Source organism: Triturus cristatus, chromosome 6, assembly GCF_964204655.1.
Source record: "Triturus cristatus chromosome 6, aTriCri1.1, whole genome shotgun sequence".
Taxonomy (NCBI): domain Eukaryota; kingdom Metazoa; phylum Chordata; class Amphibia; order Caudata; family Salamandridae; genus Triturus; species Triturus cristatus.
In genome coordinates this window covers 982,824,355-982,845,725 of record NC_140589.1, presented here as the reverse complement: position 1 = coordinate 982,845,725, position 21,371 = coordinate 982,824,355, and the positions used below count along the sequence as shown (strand labels likewise).

The 21,371-nt window shown below is 44.6% G+C and overlaps 1 protein-coding gene across 1 annotated transcript in view; it reads left to right on the top strand.

The window, feature by feature from the left end:
* The window catches only part of SNX5 (sorting nexin 5), a 317,483-nt gene that overhangs the window by 12,277 nt on the left and 283,835 nt on the right, over positions 1-21,371 (top strand). The window lies entirely within an intron of this gene.

The window sequence follows — 21,371 nt, the reverse complement described above, 5'->3', positions numbered from 1 at the left end:
AATCGGTTACCATCCAGTTGCTGATTGCTGTATTTAGGTGTTAAACTAATTCTTTGAGCGGAAACCTTTGCCCAGTGTTAACTTATGTCAAAATGACAAAATAATGAATAAGGGCACAAAATGCACAGCATTATTGTATCACATTATTTTCCTTTTCATGATCCGTAGTTTAGTTAACCCTGACATATACTTCCTTGGCCCTGCATATAGCTCATTGTTGCAATGTAAACCCCAGCCCCTTGCTGGTTCTTCCAATCACACAACTATGCGTGCAAGCTTTTCTGAGCTTGCCCACCAGATAAAATGCTCCCTGCGGTGTTTCCTGTTTCGACACTATCAAACTTTGCCTCCATTGAATCTGTCCCTGACCCACACTGAACCATTCAACTTTCAACTACATTAAGTCTCAACTCCCCAGTGCACACATATTCCACGTGTCCCAGAGCACAGCTGCTTTATCTTTAAAGTATATTTTCCTGGCTCTTAAGAGCATAATGAAAATCAAGTGCAGCTAATTATTTGCACCAAAATCTAAAACCAATAAATCTGAGCACCTCTAAACAGGTCAGCCAGCATTGGCAGTAGCTGCGCTACCTAATGCCCCCTTTGCCCCCTTGTACAAATATTCCCTTACTATCCTGACCTAGTTGTTTTTTTAAGTGGCCTACCTACCTGCTTGGCTACTCATTTGATGAAGTTTCCAATTATCTGCACCTGTATGGTCCCTTTGTCTGCGTTTGGCATCAATCCTGTAGTAACAAAAACAACCTGGTATTGCCATTATTTGAGTCAAAATAGTTCCTGTCACAGAATTCCTGAACCTATTTATTCCAGCCCTTTCCCAACCCTCTAACGACCTTTTCGCAAAAGTCTCTGCCACCTCGCCACTCAAGGGGCTCATCACCCAAAACATTTGCCTTAGAATGTTCCACCCATCAATTTTCCTGCAATTGTATTGAGAAATACCTTCTTGTCCATCAAACATAACCAGTACTGTACCCACATACTTACTGTCTTCTCTGTTTAGGCCTCCCTTGCCCGTCTTGTAATTTATTGTGGCCCAGTATGTACCCTGGTAGACAACACTTTTCCCCCCTAAGGAATAGAACACCCTCACAGACCTATTTCTCAGAAGCCCATCAGCATGGCAATCTTCTCCTTGTCTGTCCCTGGTGCCAGCCCATCAAAATAAAACCTCTCTTAATTACAATGAAATGAAGCATCCATAGTGGTATCGTAAACCCCTTTGACATGGCGAACTTAAAGTAAGATTGTGTGTTCTTTAGCCAAGCACAAAAATCCACAATAAGTGCAGCACTTCTTTCTCATTTGTTTTTCACTGCAACCACTCACCACCACAGCATTAACTATTTGACAACCTTTTTGGTTGACCACCTTCTTGCCTCACAGCACCATCACCACCAAGGAGGTGGATGGGGGTTGGGGGAGCAACTCCAGAAAAGTTAGGCTTTTGCTTCTTCCAACCACCTTTTTGGCCGTTCCTCCACACACCACCTTTCATCGAAAAACCACCTGCCCCTCCTGCATCTGACAAATATCTGTTCTTCAACAACATAGTGATCCTGTTACATCCCCTCAGAAAAGGAGGTCACACTTCAATCCCTCATCGCTGCACTCAGCATTACCTTATGATATAAAGCTGCTTTGGCCACTACAGAACAAAATATCCTGCCAAATGCTGTCACCATCCGAAAAGCAAAGTTCAAATGATCTATCAGCATCCAGATCTTACTTGATGCCATCATTTTACTTATTATTGCCTTCTCCAACAAACCAGTTAGGAACCAAACTTTCTCTTGCGATAACCGTGCCTCCATCTTCTCTGAATCCTGTTCTGTTTCTAAAAAAGTAAATTGGGAACTGGGCCATTCAGTTTCTATGCAGACCACAGGCACATTATTATTATTTGTCACCAGCTGCTTAAAATGAGTCATTGCCTCCCTGCAGTTCCCTCTTTTAGTCTTTGCCGTAAAAAATAAACCACTCTAGTGGTGAGCCACTCTCTCTATACCTGTTGCAGCTTAAATTTCGAATGAAAGGGCGAACATCTTAAAACCCAAAAAAGAACTCAAATAAAGCAAAAGATGCAGCATACCAGTGGGGAGCACCTTTCGTGCAAATGCAAACCTACCAAACTGTAAACCAAAGTGGGGGGAAAATCATCTGGGTATACTAGCAATAGCCTGAATACTAAATTGGTGTTGCTCTTCACCATCTCTGCTCCCTAGCCATGTAAGCCTCACTTTGCCATGGCTTTGTCCAGCAAGGTAGCGTGTACAACATTTTCTAGTTCTCCTGCAAAAGCCTGAATGCTGAATGGAAGTCCCTCTTCATCATTGCTGCTCCCCAAGCCCATTCTCTCCCATGTGTTATGAAATTGTCCATGACTGACCTCTACCTTCAGTCTCCCCACTCTGCCCCTACCTAGACAGCTGGTAAATTAACCTAAACACAACTTTCACTTATTTTCGCCCATGCCCCCCTTAGACTATGAGATCCCACAATGGCTGCTCTTCAAAGACCCAGCCATCCCTCATTCAACAGTTCGCTTCTGCAATTTCGTCCTTACTACCTGGGGCCTCTCCTTCACAGACTTCAAATTCTCTGCCCAACCTTCTTTGCCTTGGCCCCCTGTAACCCAACTGTGAAACCCCTTTCTAAAACCACAGCTCCTTTCTTTGTCCAGCTACTTCTCCAACAAGTGCAAAACTGCTTTACATTGATTGGTGTAAAGGTTTTCCCGCTGTTTCTCTGTTCACTCACCTTAAAATAAAGTAAATTAAAGTAAAATTGTGTGAGTGGATGCTTTGCCCCGACCTAAACACATTCATGCCTAAATTGAGAGAAGACTAAAAAACCCTTCTTGAATGACTAGCACTGTCACCTGGATGTCCCTAACCTGTTAAAATCTCCCCATCTCATATTGGGTTTAGCGCCCAAGAAAGGGCTCATCATTGACCATTAAGCCACTTGCTATGTATAGCATGGTCCTACCAGCACCATCTACTGCTGTCACAGTTTGGTTTTGAACTCCAGACGTTGCATGCTAAATTCTTTGCTAAACCAGTTCGAAACAATGTGTCTTTCTTATTATCACTCTTTAGCTTGCTTCTTGGTCTATCTTCAACTGCCTTGCTTTTTAAACTCCCAACACCTTAGGTAATTTTTGTATTATTCTGCTCTTGTCCATATCTTGAAATCTTCCAGCCTTCCTCTTGCTATTACCCATAGCCTGCGCCCACTCCCTCTTGCAGATCCTGAAAACACCTACCTTCTTCTTGCCCTAGACTAGAAAGACGCATCTGCTGTTGTGATCTGGTCCTCTTCCAACTCCCCATCATAATCCTTGATAATGATAATAAGCTGTGTCATACCTTTGCTCAACTAACCATACCTAAAAGCCATCACCAACCTATATGTACTTATAAGGGTGACCCTATTGTCCCTCTCTCCTCATTTTGAAAATTCCTGTTTGATAGATCACACCTGACCATACCCTCACTTAGAGGTGGTTTCCTTGAGTCTTCTACAACTCGTGCAGGGACTGGATAGCCAGGCTGGCCTCAAATGTCAGCATTGTTTGCTTCATCACCTCATGACTTTGCATGCCTTGATGGTCGTGCACAAGGTACCCCCTCTGGCAGTACCAGTTCCACACCCTACCCCCAAAGCTGCCACTCTCCACCAACACCTATCTGCTCCCCTAGACCCTCATCCACCCCCAAGGCCCAACATCTGTTTTAATGGAATGTTTCAGGGGCAGGAGAATGGAGTGTGGCATTTGTCACATTGGTCTGGCTTTCTGTTAAGCTGGGATTAGAGAGCGGTCTTGAATACTAGAATGGCAAGCATGTCCCTGATAGCTTGCAAGGCTGAGCCTATGAAGGAGACCAAGAAGATGGAGCGAGAGGAAGCACCTTTGTGCCTTGAGTGAGGAGCCTACTCTGAACTCTTTTCTCGATAGATGATCAGCATACCTTTTGCCCATGACAGGGGCATATTAGGAGGGTGGGAATTTAAAAAGTACGCACATTGCGCAGTTAATATCTTTTCAAGATGGAGACAGGACTTCTTGATAACCACGGGCAGGCTATTGAAACATTACAACTTGCTCTGGATGTGCCCAATTCACAAGGGCATATGCTTACCTAAGTTGAACTTGGGTACCTAATAAGTTAAATTTACAAGCATCAACTTAGTATTCACTAAACTTGAATTTACACCATTTAATAAGTTTACTCATGTAAAATTACACAATGCTGGTGGTAAAATTACTGTGAACGAAGCTGCTCACTTTGGCAGGGTGTAGATACTTAAGGTTGCTTTGTTAAGTAAGTGACCAGCCACAAGTTTTTGAAAGCACATTCCCACCGTGGATATAGTTGCAGGTGTACACGGGTAAAAAGTAGGCGTGCATCTCTCTCTTGTGAGAAAGCTGATAGAGCAGTCCAGTATTGGGAGGGGTATTTGAGGCTGCAGTGATGGGGCATTACACATGGAAACATATATTCCTAGTGGAGAAGCAACATAAACGATACAGCAAATTCAGTTATGAGTAATACTTGGGTATGTGAAGCCATACACCTTTTATGCTTATGAATATGTTTGGAATGCCATTGAGACAGTGTTATGAAGTTCAGGGGAGGGGGGCCGTTGGGGAGGCTGTAGAGGCCCAAGTGATGTCTGGTACAAAGTATCTTAATTATTGCAGGTTGGGAGTTGCAACAATACTTAGTTCTGTGGGTGTGTAATGTATAGCAGAGTAGAGACTAGCCCTGCTATGTAAGGGGACCATCCATCAGCTGAATGAGATAGATGCACTGTCACTCAAGCAAACAGGTTGTGGATGGATAATGGGAGAAAGTATCTTATTGATGGTGAATCTATAGTGCAAGAACTAGTCTACTAGGTTTCCCTGCACTATAAAATTGCAGTAGGTGTTCGTAATAAACTTGGGTGGGCTATAATAGGCTTCTTTGGTGCAGTGCGAAGGACTAGTATTGTGACGTGAATTGCAAAGGACGAGGAAGTGTGTTATGGTATTGTCTGTGTGGTAGCGGAGGCTTGAGAATATTCCGAGGTAATTCCTCAATACAAAGCGTAGGAAGCAGGTGAGCTTATACTCTTCGGAGGCATAGGGCATGATCCACTGGTCGCCATGTAAAAGGGAATCTGTTTGTTTTTCGTTTATGTGTAAATATTCTTGCCGATTCCATAGTAGACTGTAATTCAAAGAGCACATTTTTTCATTCTTTTACTATCTAAATTATGGGTTTGCAAATATTTTTGACTTTATAGAAGGGATCTGTATAAAAAGATTTCCCCAGTGGTCTACCTCTAACTCTATTGCACTCTCAGATAGGACCTGAGGGAACTGACCCACGTATGCTATTTAATTGGCAATCCTGTGCCGATCAGGACCCCCCCCCCCCTTATTTTTTACCGAGGCACTGGACTCCCATGTTTAAAAATGCAGCTTGGTAGTTTTCTGTGAAAGTGATTTGTCCTTGACCACCAAATTAAACTTGGCCGTTGATAACCTATCCAAGCATTTACGTCTGCTAAAGATGGCTCTCCTGCTTCTCCACTACTCCTAGTAAATCTTTCAAGACCTTCAAAGCCCTTTTTTGTATAGAAGTCACTCCATGGTCGATCCCTGAACTACCTCACACAGTTATTCATCCCATACCATCTCCTTGCGTCGGTCAACGATGTCTCTTAACTTCCCACCTGACTAGATAAACCAGCATTTGCGATGCAATAGGTCTCGCATTTACGAGAGTTTGAGCTGTTATTAGAATTGTAAATAACAATGCCTTTCATTTATGCATAAATAAAAGGCATTGCCATTTACAATGCTAATAGCTTAAACTCTCGCCAGTGCATTGCATTGCAAATAAAAAAAATAAATTTACAAAAAAAAAAAAGTGTTGGGAGAGAGCGCGTCCTGACAAAGCTATTTGAGAAAATAGTGCTCGGAGGCTGTAATTAAAGCCTACAGAGTAACAACACACATAAGGGGGTGTTGCCATGGGAGGTTAAAAAATGAGAGAAGGCGGTACTAAAGAGGTACTACTAAGCCTATTGACCAATGAACAGCCAGTTTACAGTGGACAATGCAAGGCAATGAAAAATAATGGCGGAGAGAGGGCAGGGCTATAAGTCCCTATCTGAAGACGGCATGCCTTGCAGAGCAGCGCATGCGCTGCCAAGGCTCGACCGAAAAAGGTCTGGTGGTTGCACTTTCCTTACAATAGGCTTGTGGAACTTCTTGCTTCTTCATCTGGCACTGAAGAATGCTTTTTTGTCAAGTTCAGGAAATCCTTAAAGACTCTACTGTTCACCTGGGCATTTGGCTAAACTGTTCTGGTGTATGACACTCCTCCTCCTCCTCCTTTGGACTCTGTTCTTTTAAATACTTTTGTCTCTTGTTTCAGAACGTATTGTGCTGGCCTGCCTCACGTTCATCCAGTGGGCTACTTGGCTTTGTCACCAACGCTTGTAATGCACCAACCATTTTGTTACCTGCTAATCTGTATGTGTGTCTTACCCCCAAAGTGCTCTCTGATGCTAGTGGACAGTGATTAGTAGCACTTTACAAAAGCCATAAATAAACAAAATAGTCAAAAGATCGCACATCTAGAGTTGCATGTAGACCGAATGTATTTACAAAATTTTGTGTTTCGGAGTAAATGTTCAACTGTATTTCCCCGCCCCCGATCCCCAAACGAGCACAAGCTACATTGTTTTGATACCATTTGAACATCGTCCTATGGTGGTAGAAATCCCTTTGTATATTCCTGAGTTTATATGTAAGGAAGTAAAAAAAAAAAAAAAAAAAAAGCTTATTGCCACAGACTGTCCTCTATAGAGATCGTCATTGAGGAGCCTACAGAAGTGTCCCTGTAGTGATGGTAAGATAGATGGCTAGCGATGACTGACCTTTGTATGCAGCAGCGAACAAATCTCTGCTTTAAGTAGAGGCAGAGGGCAGGTTACTGCATGTTAAAAGGGCCTCTTTAAGATTAGGCTGACTGCTGGTCAAGAAGATACATTAAAGGTACTATGCAGGAAGCATGTCAGTAGTAAGGTCAAAGTTTAGTGGAATTCTGTAACTTCTCAAAGTATGGGAAGGATCGATAAGTACCTTACTGATTTTATGTTGGCTACAGTCCTAGATTAAGCTACGTTCGCTAGAATCCCCTTTAGACTCCGTATGTCATGCCATTAATAAGTGTATGACTTATTTATTTTTTTATCCCAAAATATCCTGTTAAACATTTGTGCTGATGGCTTGATTGTTGAAACCTGCTAGTTGCCCTAAGAAAGATGGGTCACATGATCAAGTGCATGTTCTGTTAAATAATCTGAATGAATGAAAACCTTTTCAATTGTGGAGCAATTAAAAGGTTTCTGTACCCTGTTGAATGCACATCGCAGATCTGACTGAGGAAGAGTAAAATGGAGGAAGGAAAAGAGTCTAGTAGGACTTGTGGAGGGTAACCAGCAGAACAACATCAATCTGTACAGTCTCCACTTTGCTGACTCCTAGACAGCAGAATGCCCCGACAGCACACAGAATCCAAGAAGGCCCACAAGATATACTTAACGGAAAACGGAGTACATTTGCCTCATTTCCAGGAAGGAGAAACCCCCTTGCTAGTTTATACACGTAGTCAAGCTTTCTGTTAGATTCCTTTCACGTCCTTGATCTCTCTTCAATCCTATCTGCCTGCTGCTGCACGTTCAGCATTTAGGTTGTATGAATAATCTTCGTTTGTAGGGTTGTTTTTCTCCACATTTGTTCCAAGCTATATTTTGTTTTGGTCAGTACGTGCTTGAACATCTTGGTATTTTTGCATACTACTGCTATTTCAGTTGTGTGCAGATTAAGGTAAAGCTCTCTTGTTTAAATATATTTTCCTGATAACTAGCCAGTGCAGTCTTTCCGTCATTGAAACCCTAGACAGTAAAATAGGTGCACCAGTAATGCTGTTCTATAAAACAATTTTAATGTGATCGAAGTGGAACTGGTAGAAATGTGTCCTATCGTTCTTCCATCTATGCTGTCCTCTGTATTTTGTTGTTGTTATTTGGCCTTGTGATCGCCTGTGTTTTGCTGAACCACGTAGTTTCAAGCAGCCGTATTTCATACCATTCCAAATTAGGGAGGGCAGAAAAATGTTTTGTTTTTGCTCCTGTAGATGGCGTACACCTATTAACGTATTTACCTGCTCTTCTTAAAAAACACATCTAATCTTTTACTCTGGGCTCGCTTCAAAGTTCCATTCCTCTATCCTCAAGAACCATCCATAATCTTGTCACACTCGCTGGAAAAGACTTGCGGCTGGTGAAGAGGGGCTATAAGTCAGCCCTTCTGGTGAGCAACATCGATTCGAATTCTGTTGGCACCAGAGAGGATTTCAGTGCTGGCCATGTGGTTTTAGCCCAATGTTAGTTGTGACATTAGGTTGACTTGGGTGGGTACGGTCACTCTGTACGGTTGGCTCTTGCCTGTTTCTAGATTTAGCTATCTATATTGTGTGAACACCTCCTGAATGTGGTATTTGAGAAATGCTTTTCAATGAGTTATGACTTAATTCTTGTATTTCTTTATTTTCTGCCCAAAGCTACAAAATGGTCGGCAGTAAAATCATATTTTCTGTTGCCTTAAATGTATGTTCCTCATCATTGTTAAGGTTCGAAGTCAGTGAGTTGTAGATTAATAGCCATTAATATAATCCTCTTAAATAGCTTGTTTACACATTTAAACTATGTTTTCTTTCTGCCATTGTTAACAAAGTAGTTAGCATTTTAAGGCCTTTCATAGGTCGAGTCCCTTTGTTTCCTGAATTACCCTAAAATGAGCATGATGGCACCGTCACTAAAGAGTAAATGGAATCCCTGGTAACTTCCTTATGAGAGATTACCATTAAACCTTTGAACATCATGGGATCATTAAGATTTCTTGTGTAATGCCCAAAAAAAAGATGATTGGTGAACTTAAATTTGGTCATGCATTGTCCTCTGCTTCTAGAAGATGATGTGAAATATTTATGCCCCCATTAGTCCGTTTAGTCCATTTGCTGCATGATTAGTTTTTTCCCCCTTCTTTTTGCTGTACACAGATTGACCCATAATAGCCTCAGTATCTCTGAAAACCTCACCACACAAGCACCCCTCCTCACTGTTATGAATCTAGTGGACATGCAACCACACAGACATTCACAACCTCCCACCACACATGCACACATACACTGTTTCACAGTCTTTCTGCCTTTCTTTGATGCACACAGCTACCCCACCCATCCAGTGTGCAACCACCTTTTGGAAGTTGTATTTTGCACTGTTTGTTCCACAAGTGCGGCCCCTTATTCCTATTACAATACCTGACTAGATTACTGGGACAGTAATTCTATTACATCAGGATTCTGACAAAAGGATGCGATATTACATTATCTCATTGTAACACTTCAGGCGTGTCATGAAATGGGAGAATCTCGACAGTTCAGAATATTAGTGTGACCCAAAACCACACTTTGTCTGGGGGTGCTTTTGGCTCTCGTGTTTTAGCCTGTTTAGTTATCACCTCATATATACACATTTTTGGTTCGTTTTGCGGTCCTTATTCACCACAAAAACTATGCATAATTTGTAGTGTGACCAATGTTAACATTTTTTTTTTTTTTTTACCCAATTTTTATGGGTTCTACCTTTTTCCCTAGTTAAAGAGAGCCAGCAGCTTATCTCGGTTTCTGACTGGATCTGTATTCTGCACATTTTAGCTCTATAGTTAACCTATCTGCCTAGTTGAAGTTAATAAGAATCCTCATTGTTCCTTGAGTGGTACGCTTCACTTTGTTCTGATATACTTGTCAGATTTTGTAAACACCTTATGACCGTGACTGTAAATGCTGATGGCGCATTTTCTTTCCTGGAATCTAGTTTAACATGAATGACCTCTCTTTCCCTCTTTAGTGTAGACTCAGCAGTTGGGTGTTTTTTTGTTTGTGTTTTAAGCTCTAGTTAATGCGGGAGACAGATGTGGAGTGATAGCTCATGATGAGTGTAGATTGCCAAAGTTGCAGGTTCGCACAATCCGTGTTGGAAGGAAATGTGTTTAAGTGAGATTGTTTATTGGAGGACTCTATTCACTCCTCCCCTCAATCCCTCCTCCAAAAAAAACCCTGTTGGGCTCTTCAGATACATATTAGTGCTTGCTTTGGCGGAACAAGGATACACGTTCACTTTTGGGGGCAGTTCAGCAGGTAGCAGGCTGATACATGTAATTTTACATGTCGTCTTTGGAGACGTGCTGCGTTTAAAACCTAATTGAAACCACTTTTTTATTTATGTATTTTTCATACAAAAAGTTGTGTGTATATGTATATATACATATATGGCGGTGGTGCTGGGCACATGATAAAAGAATAAGAAATACTGCAAGTTTTGGGTTCGCTTCGTCTTTTCCACTACAGGAAGATAGAGACGAGTCTACATGAGATATATATATATATATATATATATATATATATATATATATATATATATTTGCTTGTGTAAGCAGACATCTTTTCAGATGAGTACTTTTCCTGTTTCTTATATGTATGTGTCTGTATTTTTGGTTCTACAGTGCAACCAAACGGGCATTGTGCACTAGAATTGTGGAAAAACTATTTTAAGTGTATGAGCCCCTTCCCACACACCTTTTTAGGTCTTGCTTGATAGCATGGCAGTAGGGACCTTGTAACGTCTGCAAGAATAGGATTTTCAGAAACTGAACTGAGACTGGGGCTCAGGCTTCGCCCAAGATTTATATTCCTCTTTCCAAGAGTTTGATAGAGCTGTAGGCGTGTGATTCCATGGAAAACGTGGCCGTGTTGCACTTTTCTTTTTGTTTGACTTGTGGAAAAGTTTATGCTCTGTGAGGGAGGTTTGATCTGGTTCTAATAACAGGCCAGCGATTGAGCCTCATCTGTTGATTATGAAATGCTACAACGTAAAAAACGCATTTTAAGATGAGATGCCTATGAGAATGGATGAGAAATCCTGTTGACATGTATTTTGTTATGTTGAATTTCATAGATTGCCGTATTATGCAGCAGTTTTGGAGTTCTTTAAACCCCTCTGATAAACCACTGGAGTGGAAGATTTGCACTGTGATAAATCTTGTTAACTTTGTATGTTCTTTTGCAAACTGAAGTCGCATAAATATTTGTAATTTTACTGTATACCCAGAGGCTTCTAGTGGGAAAGTTTATGCTCAATGTTGGAGGCTTGAGTTGGTTAAGGGGGCTAGCCACTGAGAGAGGCTCTTGGCCTGACACTTTCATTGGTGAAAATTATTTCAAATCCCTTATGTCTGCCCAATTTATCATAAAGTCAGTAGCCCTGGCATATTGAATGCGAAAAGCATATTTATTTAGCATATTTCTACATCGGATGGCCACCTAAGTTACACAACCTTGCACTCCCAAACTCCCTGCCCTGACAACTCTGAGCATTTGTTTGAAAACCACTGATTTCGTGAAAAGGCATGAACCTTTCGAGGGGAAAAAAAGCAATTCGACCCATACCCCTCGTAGACCATTCTCACATCTTGTCCTGTCACACACGCCCTTGATGTCTCTTTTAGCTGTTCGAGATTCCATGAACTTTCTCTTCTATATGTACTCTTGCCTGGTACCATTAGCATTATTGGACATTTTAAAAGATTTGCAGTTGTGTTCCTTGCTAATAGTGTGTGGGTCCGAACAAATAGTACTTCCACTGATTTGTTCTGCTAAGCTGATATTTACTGAACCAGTTTGGTTGCCTTTGTGGGTACAGATCTGGAAGTGTTGCAGCATTTGTTTTGTAATTTTTTTTACTGCAATTGTGTTAGAATATAAAAAATGACAGATAATGCAGAAATCATTACAGTGGGTTCTGCAGATACTCAGATTGTATGATTAATGTTAAAGATGACATGTTCCAGGCAAGAACATTAGAGTTTATACGTTCGGCGTTATTTAGGTAGCCAAAGGAAACTCAGTCAGATATCCTAGTACAATTCACCATGACTGTAGCTGAATCCCTCAATAAGGAAGGGTTCAGAAAGGGGTATACCAGTCACTAAATTATTCAGTTAGCAACCCCTACTTTGATTATTTAGGTTGAGGGTTCTCCTCTTCCAGTGAGCCCGATGTGACTAAATTTGTCTGCACCGCCAGTATATTTTGACTGTCCTAACTGAGAGCTTATCTGAGAAACAGCGATGCAGGATGGACGGTGTAGTAAGGACTGCCATTTGCAAGGCTTTCCAGTCACGGAGATCGTCTGCTTTGCCGATACGAGAACCGCTTCATTAGACATGTGGGGCTGTTTTGCTCCGTTTTGCTACTAAAGTAAGCCAAGTAGGCAGAACTATAGGTAGGCAGGGCAGGCTATCAAGTCTCATGTCAATTTATTGTTGACTTGAACAAGGCATGACCTGTCTGTCTGCATCACTCGTCATGCAAAAAAAAATAGTCTCTTCCATCTGTACAATTAGGGCAGGACCTCTAGTATGACACTTTTCATTTTGTTGGTCAGATGTGTGCTGACTCTTCTGTTGTACTGAACATAAATAGCATAAATAAATATCTCCCCCCCCCCCCCCCAACCTGTTCTAGAATTGACAGTAACCGTCCTGTTCATAAAAACCCTCTCCTAGGTCTGTGGTCGATCTCTTTGTAAATAATCAGTTTGGAGGTAGTAACTTGTATAGATGTGATGTGTCTTTGGTGCCACATCCTGTATTGAGTTGTGCATGTTAAGCTGTGCATAATGAGCTGGATCTCGTTCGGTCGAGCCCTATAGTAAGTTTAATTCTGATGGATACATCTGCCAGTGGATTGCTCACCTCGTGAATATCCCCTGCACCAGCATTCCACTGAACTTTTTTCCCCAGCTATCTACGCCGACGTGGACGTCATAATGCTTCGGCTCCGCTCGCGACTCCGTATGACATCACCGGAGCCATAAGAGAGCCACGTCGGCGTGATGACGTCAGTTCCCTTTTTTCCGCGCTGTCGACGCGTAACGGTTTTCCAGCACTCTCCTGCTAATTTGTAGTCTTGTAGTGGGTTACTGTTGTGAATTCACCATGTCTTCGACTAGGAAGTCAGGTTTCAAACCTTGTAGGGAATGTGGGGCCACATGTCAATGACTGACCCCCATGAAGATTGTTTGTGGTGCCTTTCTTCTGACCACGACGTGGAGGGCTGTTCCAGCTGCAGAAGAATGAACCCCAAGGCCTTGAAGGAAAGAGAGGCGAAGCTCTTCATGGCAAAGGCGAAGAAGTAAAAGAGGGGTAGGAAGAAGGAGAGAACGAGGCCGGAGTCGTCGACTTCGCACTCTTCGAAGTCTAAGAAACATCACCAGAAAAGAAAGCATAGCTCTCGGCGCCGGTCTTCGAAGAGCAAGGCTTCGAGGTCGCCGTCGCCTCGACGTCAAAGTAAGGATGTTGTATCTCCTTCTCCATCTCCTAGGAAGTCTCCAGAGAGGTCACCTTCGCCGAAGCGGACTCCGGCGCGGTCTCCGGCGCAGTCTCCGGCGCCAGTGGAGTCTTCTGCTTCTGACGTCGAGCAAGAAAAAGAGCTTTCTCCAGAGCCGGCTGATCCTGTGGCTCCTGTTGAGGACTTTTCGGCTCCGGTTCCAGGTACTCCTCAGCCGGATCCGGGTTCAATCCCTTATCTGCAGTTCCCGACTCCGGGTGCGGATTCAACGCATTTTTTTAATGCGATGTATGGGATTTTTCAACGGGCTGCTTTCCCATCCGGCGCACCATCTGGTCCCGTGGGTCCTATGGCATACACCTTGGGAGTGCCGCAGCATTATGCTCATGCCCCATTTATGCCCTTTTTGCCGATTGCTCCTTCGTGGCAGTTTCCGGCGCCGTCTGGGGATCCATCTCGGCTTAGTTTGGATCTGCCTTCTTCGGAGCCCTCCTCGACGCCGTTGCCGACTCGCTCGGCTCCACGTCCGGCGCCGGCGACTCCGCCGACTCCACGTTTGGTTCCACCGACTCCACGTACGGCGCCGCCGGCGCCGGTTCCTCGGATCTGTTCAAGGAGAGGGGCCCTGAGAGTCTTAGAAGAGGAATGTTATAGGGAGGATGTGGAAGAAGGTGAGGTGGATACATCTTCGGACGACTTTGAAGGCATTCAAGATGTTAGTGGTCTTGACACAACTCCAGAGTGGGAGCTTTCTTCTTCTAGGTCTTCGCCTCCGCAGGAACTATCATATAGTTATTAAGAAGGCCGCAGAGTTGCTGGACTTGCAGTTACCCTCTGCTGAATATAAACCAAACCTTCTCACTGAGGTTCTACATTCGCCAGCTTCAACTATTGAACCCTTGTTGCCTTTTAATGAGGCTATCTTGGAGCCTGTTATGGACGTCTGGCGTAAGCCACTCTCTTCGCCGGCAGTCTATAGACAGGTGGCAAGGAGATATAGGGTGGCTCCTGGGGATCCAAGTTTTTCTATCTTCCCACCCTTCTCCAGAAAGCCTGGTGGTGCAGGCTTCATGCTCAAAGCATGCTTCAGGAGCCTTTCCTCAGACTCCTGCGGATAGGGAGTCTAAAAAGGCTGATCAGGCAGCTAAAAAGACCTTTTCTTCAGGGAGCATGGCGCTTAAATCCACTAATGCCACCTGCTTACTAGGGCGCTACATTCATGCTCTTATGGACTTTATGAACTCATTAGCCCCTAAGCTGCCAGAAGGAGATAAAGCTTCTTTTATGGAGGTGGTCACTGACACTCAGGCTGCTGCAAGGCAGGTAATTCAGTCGGGACTTGACACGGCTGATTCTGTGGCAAGGATAATGGGATCGTCGATGGCCACTAGGAGGCATTCATTCTTCTGGCTTCTCTACTGATGTTCAAGCCACTTTGGTAGATTTGCCTTTTGACGGAGAAAAACTGTTTGGTGAAAAGGCTGATTCCGCCTTGCAAAGGTTTAAAGAGAGCAGGGTAACTGCTAAATCTTTAGGATTACAGACTCCTGCTTAGGGATTTGGTCTTAGAAAATTCAGAGGCTTTGGGAGATCCTCATTTCGTTCCATCCGGCAACCTCAACAGCAGCAGCAACAACAGCAGCAGAATCCCCTCTAGGGGTCGTATAGTGGAAGGCAAAGGGGACGGAGAGGTTCTAGCCGCAACCCATCTTCATCTTCGGCCTCATCTGCTCCCAATGAAGCTTCAGGGAAGCAGCCCTAGATCCCCCATTCTAGATCATGTGAGACCTATGGGGGGTCGGGTGTCCCACTTTCTGCGAGGTTGGAAATCTGTTACAACCGACCTTTGGGTTTTAAACCTCGTGGAGACTGTGTACGCCCTTCCCTTTCGGGAGTTTCCTCTCCCTTACCCTCCTTGCCAGGGTTACTGCTCAGAAGACCATCTGCTTCTTTTGCAGAAGGAGGTTCTGAAGGGTGCGATAGAGGTGGTTCCAGAGCAGGAAAAGGGTCAGGGATGCTACTCCCGGTATTTCCTGATTCCCAAGAAGGACGGCAGATTGCGTCCGATCCTGGACCTCGGAGTCTTGAATTTTTACCTGAAGCAGGAGAAATTCAAGATGCTGACCCTTGCGCAGGTTCTTCAAGCGTTGCAGCAAGGAGACTGGATGGTGTCGATCGACTTGCAGGACGCGTACTTCCATGTCCCAATCCTGAAGTCGCACAGGCAGTATCTCTGTTTTACAGTTGGGTCGCAACACTACCAGTTTGCGGTCCTTCCGTTTGGTCTTACTACCGCACCTCGAGTCTTCACGAAGGTGATGGTGGTGGTGGCTGCCCATCTCAGGAGGTCGGAGATTCCGGTTTTCCCCTACCTGGACGACTGGCTTCTGAAGGCAGAGTCCCCAGAGATGGTGCAGCATCATCTGCAGGTAACATCTCCGCTGTTATTCGACTTGGGTTTTGTCGATCAATGTGCCCAAATCTCACCTGGTGCCCTCTCAATGCAACCTGTTCATAGGGGCGGTACTGGACACTACTGTGTGTCGAGCATTTCCTCCTCCTCAAAGAATTTTCGACATACAGGAAATTATTCCTTTATTCCGCAATGGAGCGGGTTTTTCCAGTTCTGAAGGTCCTTCGTCTTCCCGGTCTGTTTGCTTCCTGCATTCTGTCATTAGTCAACCATGCACGCTGGCACATGAGGGCGCTCCAGTGGTGCCTCCGCAGGCAGTGGTATCAGCTCAACGGAGATCTCACGGAGTCGATCAGGATCTCCATAGAAGCTGCAGCGGATCTATCTTGGTGGAGCGTGGAGGGCAATCTGTCTCAAGGAAAGCCCTTTCATCTTCCTCCATCGGTGGCCACAGGAATAACGGATGCATCCACCCTGGGGTGGGATGCTCATCTGGGGGATCTGGAGATCAAAGGTCTTTGGTCTCCAGAGGAAAGGTTGCTTCACATCAAACTTCTGGAATTGCGGGCGATTCGTTTGGCACTCAAGGCCTTCTTCCCTTCCCTTCGCGGTCAGTCTGTTCAAGTCCTGACGGACAACACTACCGCGATCTGGTATGTCAACAAGCAGGGAGGAGTGGGGTCGCATTGTCTCTGCAGAGAGGCTCTGCGTCTATGGTCCTGGGCTCAGGACCATCAGATTTGTCTAATGGCAAATCTGGCTGGGGTGCTGAACATGCGTGCGGACAGTCTCAGTCGGCAGTTCTACGCCGACCACGAGTGGAGGCTCCATCCGGAGGTGGTTCGTCATGTCTTTCGGACGTGGGGGACCCCTCGGGTGGACCTATTCGCCACCCGCGAGAACGCGCAGTGCCCGTCATTTTGCAGTCTCCAGTATCCGATGCAGGGAGCGTTGGGGGATGCGTTTCCGTTGAGTTGGGGCTCACAACTCCTTTACGCGTTTCCTCCCATACCCTTGATTCCCCGGGTTCTGAGGAAGATTCGCCAAGACCGGGCCCAAGTTATTTTGGTCGCCCCGGATTGGCCAAGAAGGGTGTGGTATACAGATCTGCTCCGTCTCCCTCTGAGGGCAGACCTCCTCTCGCAGTCGGAGGGGCAGGTTCTACACCCCCACCTCCAGGGCTTACACCTTCATGCCTGGAGATTGAACGGGGCAACCTGAATTCCTTCTCTCTCCCGCCTGATGTGGTGGATGTTATTTTATCGGCCAGGCGACACTCCACCAAGTCCATTTACTCATATAGGTGGTCTAAGTTTGTTAAATGGTGTGGAGAGAGATCCATTGACCCTTTAAAAGCTCATCTTTCTGATGTGCTTCAGTTTGCTCTTTCCCTGGCTCAGCAGGGCTGTGCTGTGGCCACGGTCAAGGGCTATCTATCGGCCTTATCGGCTTTTCTATGTCTTCCTGATCAACCGTCAATATTTAAATCTCCTATTGTACTAAGGTTTATCAAAGGCCTTATAAACAGGTTTCCACCTACTCCTTTTGTAATGCCACAGTGGGACCTTAATCTTGTCTTAACTTTTCTGATGGGGACTCCGTTTGAGCCTCTTCATAGTTGTCCTTTGAGGCTGTTGTCCTTTAAGACTGTCTTTCTTGTAGCCATAACCTCAGCAAGGAGGGTGAGTGAGCTTCAAGCTCTTAGTTCTAAACCCCTGTTTTTAACATTACATGCTGAAAGGATGGTTCTCAGGACCAGGGCTGCTTTCCTGCCTAAAGTGGTTACTCCGTTTCATTTGGGGCAGTGTATTACTCTCCCTGTTTTTTATCCACTTCCTCATCCCTCCAAGGAGGAGGAAAGGCTTCATCGTCTGGACCCAAAAAGAGCTGTGAGCTTTTACTTGGACAGAACGAAGGACTTTCGTTTGGACGATCAGCTCTTCGTGGGCTATGTTGGACATTCTAAAGGAAAAGCTGTGCACAAGCGCACTCTATCAAGATGGATCATCCTTGCCATCAAGATCTGCTATGCCCTGGCTGGTAAGGTTTCTCCTGAGGGTATTAGAGCTCACTCTACTAGGGCTAATTCTTCCACCTCTGCTTTGGCCAGGGGTGTTCCTGTGGCAGATATTTGTAAAGCTGCGACTTGGGCCTCCCTCCATACTTTCGCAAAGCATTATTGCTTGGACTCCGAGATGAGGAGGGAGGGCCACTTCGCGCGCTCTGTCTTGCAAGACTTTTTGGTATAGGAAGGTGGACACCCTCCTCCGGGAGTGGGACTGCTGTGGGAATCTATTCACAAGGTGAGGAATCCACTGGCAGATGTATCCATCAGAAGAACAAGTTACTTACCTTCGGTAACGCTTTTTCTGGTGGATACAGTATCTGCCTGTGGATTCCTCACTGGCCCACCCGCCTCCCCGTTGTTCACCTTTGTATACCTTAAAAGATGTCTTGCTTGAGATGTTGTTATGCTTTGTAGCTTCTTTCTTTCTGGTACATTGGTAGGAAATGCTTGTTTTCTTTAGCTTTCCTTTTGTTTATGTACTATGTATATTTGATTGTATATTGTATACTGTGTATACTTTGAATCTGTCGTTGGTCCACCTGTGCACCTCGGAGGCACAGAAAAAATGGGTGGAACTGACGTCATCACGCCGACGTGGCTCTCTTATGGCTCCAGTGACGTCATACGGAGTCGCGAGCGGAGCCGAAGCATTATGACGTCGGCGTAGAGAGCTGGGGAAAAATGTTCCGTGGAATGCTGGCGCAGGGGATATTCACAAGGTGAGGAATCCACAGGCAGATACTGTATCCACCAGAAAAAGCGTTACCGAAGGTAAGTAACTTGTTCCTCTGTCTCATATCAGTATTTCTTTAGATGTTCGTCCTCTGTTAATGGCAATGTATTCCCTACATAAGGGTACCCACTGTCCCAGTACAGATGTCTACCTGTCCCAATGTCAGTATAGTCCCTAGCATAGTGTGTTTTCCGTCCTCATACGCCATTGTCTGTGTTCCTGATCCCAGTTTTTTTTTTTTGTGAGTGTCGTTTCATGCCATCAGTGTGTGTACCTATTCACAATACTCCCTGTGTCAGACTGTTCCCAGTGCCAATGTGTTCTTGGCACTAGCATAGGGTTCATGATCTATGGCTTGAGTCTCCCAGGTCAGTGTTTCTCTTTCTGCAGGTTTTCATGCCAACGTGCTCTCTTTCCCAGTGCCTTACTTGTTGTTAGGTGTACTACCATTAGTACTACCGGCCTATTTCAGTCATTTTGTGAGTGTATTCACTGCCCCCAAGCATATCCGGGCAACACCAGATTGGCATCACTTCCCCAGTTGCCATTGCCAGGGGCTCAAATCTCTGTCTTGCTCCCCCTTGCAATGGAATTGTAGCGTTTTCGTAGCATTAGTGTATTTGCCTGTATTGGTGTGTTCTCCTCTTCAGCACCAGTCTCCGACTCCATGTATTCACTGTCCCGGTGTAAATGTTCCTACAGGAGTGTCTCCTGACCCCTACTAAGTGTATTTTCTGGCTTGGTCTGAACGTGTTTGGCATCTTACAGAGTTTTTCTGTGCCAGTTTTGGCTCTATGGGAATAGTGCTGTTTCTGTGTGCATGGATGTCGTTCCCATTGTCGGTGTGTTGCCTGTCTCGGTGTAGCTTTATTCCAAGCCCTGTTGTAGTTCTTTTTCTTCCCATTGTGTCAGTAAAATGGCAGAGTTAAGATTTTTGTATTTATCTACTGAAGACTCTCAAAAGAATCCCTTTGCCATTCAAATGTAAGGTTTCACTATATACAACATATAGAATACGTACTCAGAATTATACTGCAAACAATTTTTTTTTTAAATAACTGAAAAAAGAATAGACTTGCCTTTATCGGCCACACAATTGTAATTTTATCAAGATTAATAATTTTGGTGGTTTATCGACTTTTACAATTTAGGTTTGAAAATCGAGGAGTATTAACCTTATCGATGCTCAGGACGGCTCCCGGCCGTCATGAGTCACGGTAGTCGTGTGCTCATGACGGCCGGGAGCCGTCCGACCGTTGCTGCTCCGCCCACGTGCGGCTATTTCCCCGCCTGTGCGGGTGAATTAATTGGTGGGCGGAGTTCGGACGGCTCCCGGCTGTCATGAGCACACTCCCACCGTGATTTATGATGGCCGGGAGCCGTCCTGGGTACCTGAGCGCCACGCCCAACCCCCCCCCCCCCCCCCCCTTCCCCCTAACTGGTGGCCACCTGCTCTTGGTGTGCTACCAATACCCGCTACCAAAACTAAGGACCTGGGTATCATTATTGACAATTAACTTAAATTTAAAGCCCAAGTCAACAAAATCACAGCTATTTTTTTTTGTGTGCCATTAGGCTAATTAACAAAATAAAGCAATTCATACCAGAGGATCTCCTAAAAACAGTGACCTTGGCTCTGGTCCTCTCCCGACTGGATTACTGTAATAGTCTCTGTTTTACCATCAATTCAGGCCTGATCATTAGGCTCCAGATTGTACAGAATGCGGCGGCTCGCCTCATTTTGAATATCCCCAAGAACGTCTCAGCCAAAGAAGCCATAAAGAAATTGCATTGGCTTCATGTCGGGCAGAGATGCAAGTTTAAGGTCCTATGTCTGGCTTTTAAGTCACTGCACAATCTGGGACCAGCACAGTTCAGGAACAAACTAAAATGGTATGTTCCCAATAGGACCCTACGGTCTGGAACAGCCAGGAATATGGTAATCTCCCCTTTTAAAAAAGCCACGTGGGGTGGCAGGAGTCTTTTCAGATCTGCAGCTTTGCTTTGGAACACACTTGCCACCTCTTTAAAATCTGCCTCCTCCTTAATTCACTTTAGGAAAGATCTGAAAACATGGCTGTTTACATAAACCATCTAACCCGTTCAACCAGACTACAACCATGTGCCTTCTGTTTCACTGTTCTTGGATCAGGCATAGCGCCAAGACGCCTCAGGGTATATGCTGCGCTTTATAAATTTAATTCAATTCAATTCAATTCACAGTGTCTGATCACCACTTGCCCATCATCTCCTGTCTGATTCCTCTCCAGAGGTGTCCATTTCAGGTGGAGCATTGTAAAAATGTTTTATGGACCTCAGTGGTGCATCAGTATGGTGGCTTCAACCTTAGACTTGAAACCACTTGCGAGCAACAGTCTTTGATTACAGGGAGTATTTTCTTTGTCACTTCTGTGGCACAAAGTGCACATGATGCAGTCTACAATCCTAGAAAGGTGGTAAGCTCCTCCAGCATTACTGTTTTTCAATACCAGTTCTTTATTTATCGGATTTATAAAGCACAGCATGCCGTAAAACAAGCTTGCTTGTACTATTGTAATTTAAAATAAAATGGGAATTTCAAATTAAGACATTCAAAATAAGCAACGTTCTCTGATGTATTTCGATAAATACTTTGCGTTGTATCCTCTGAATAGGACC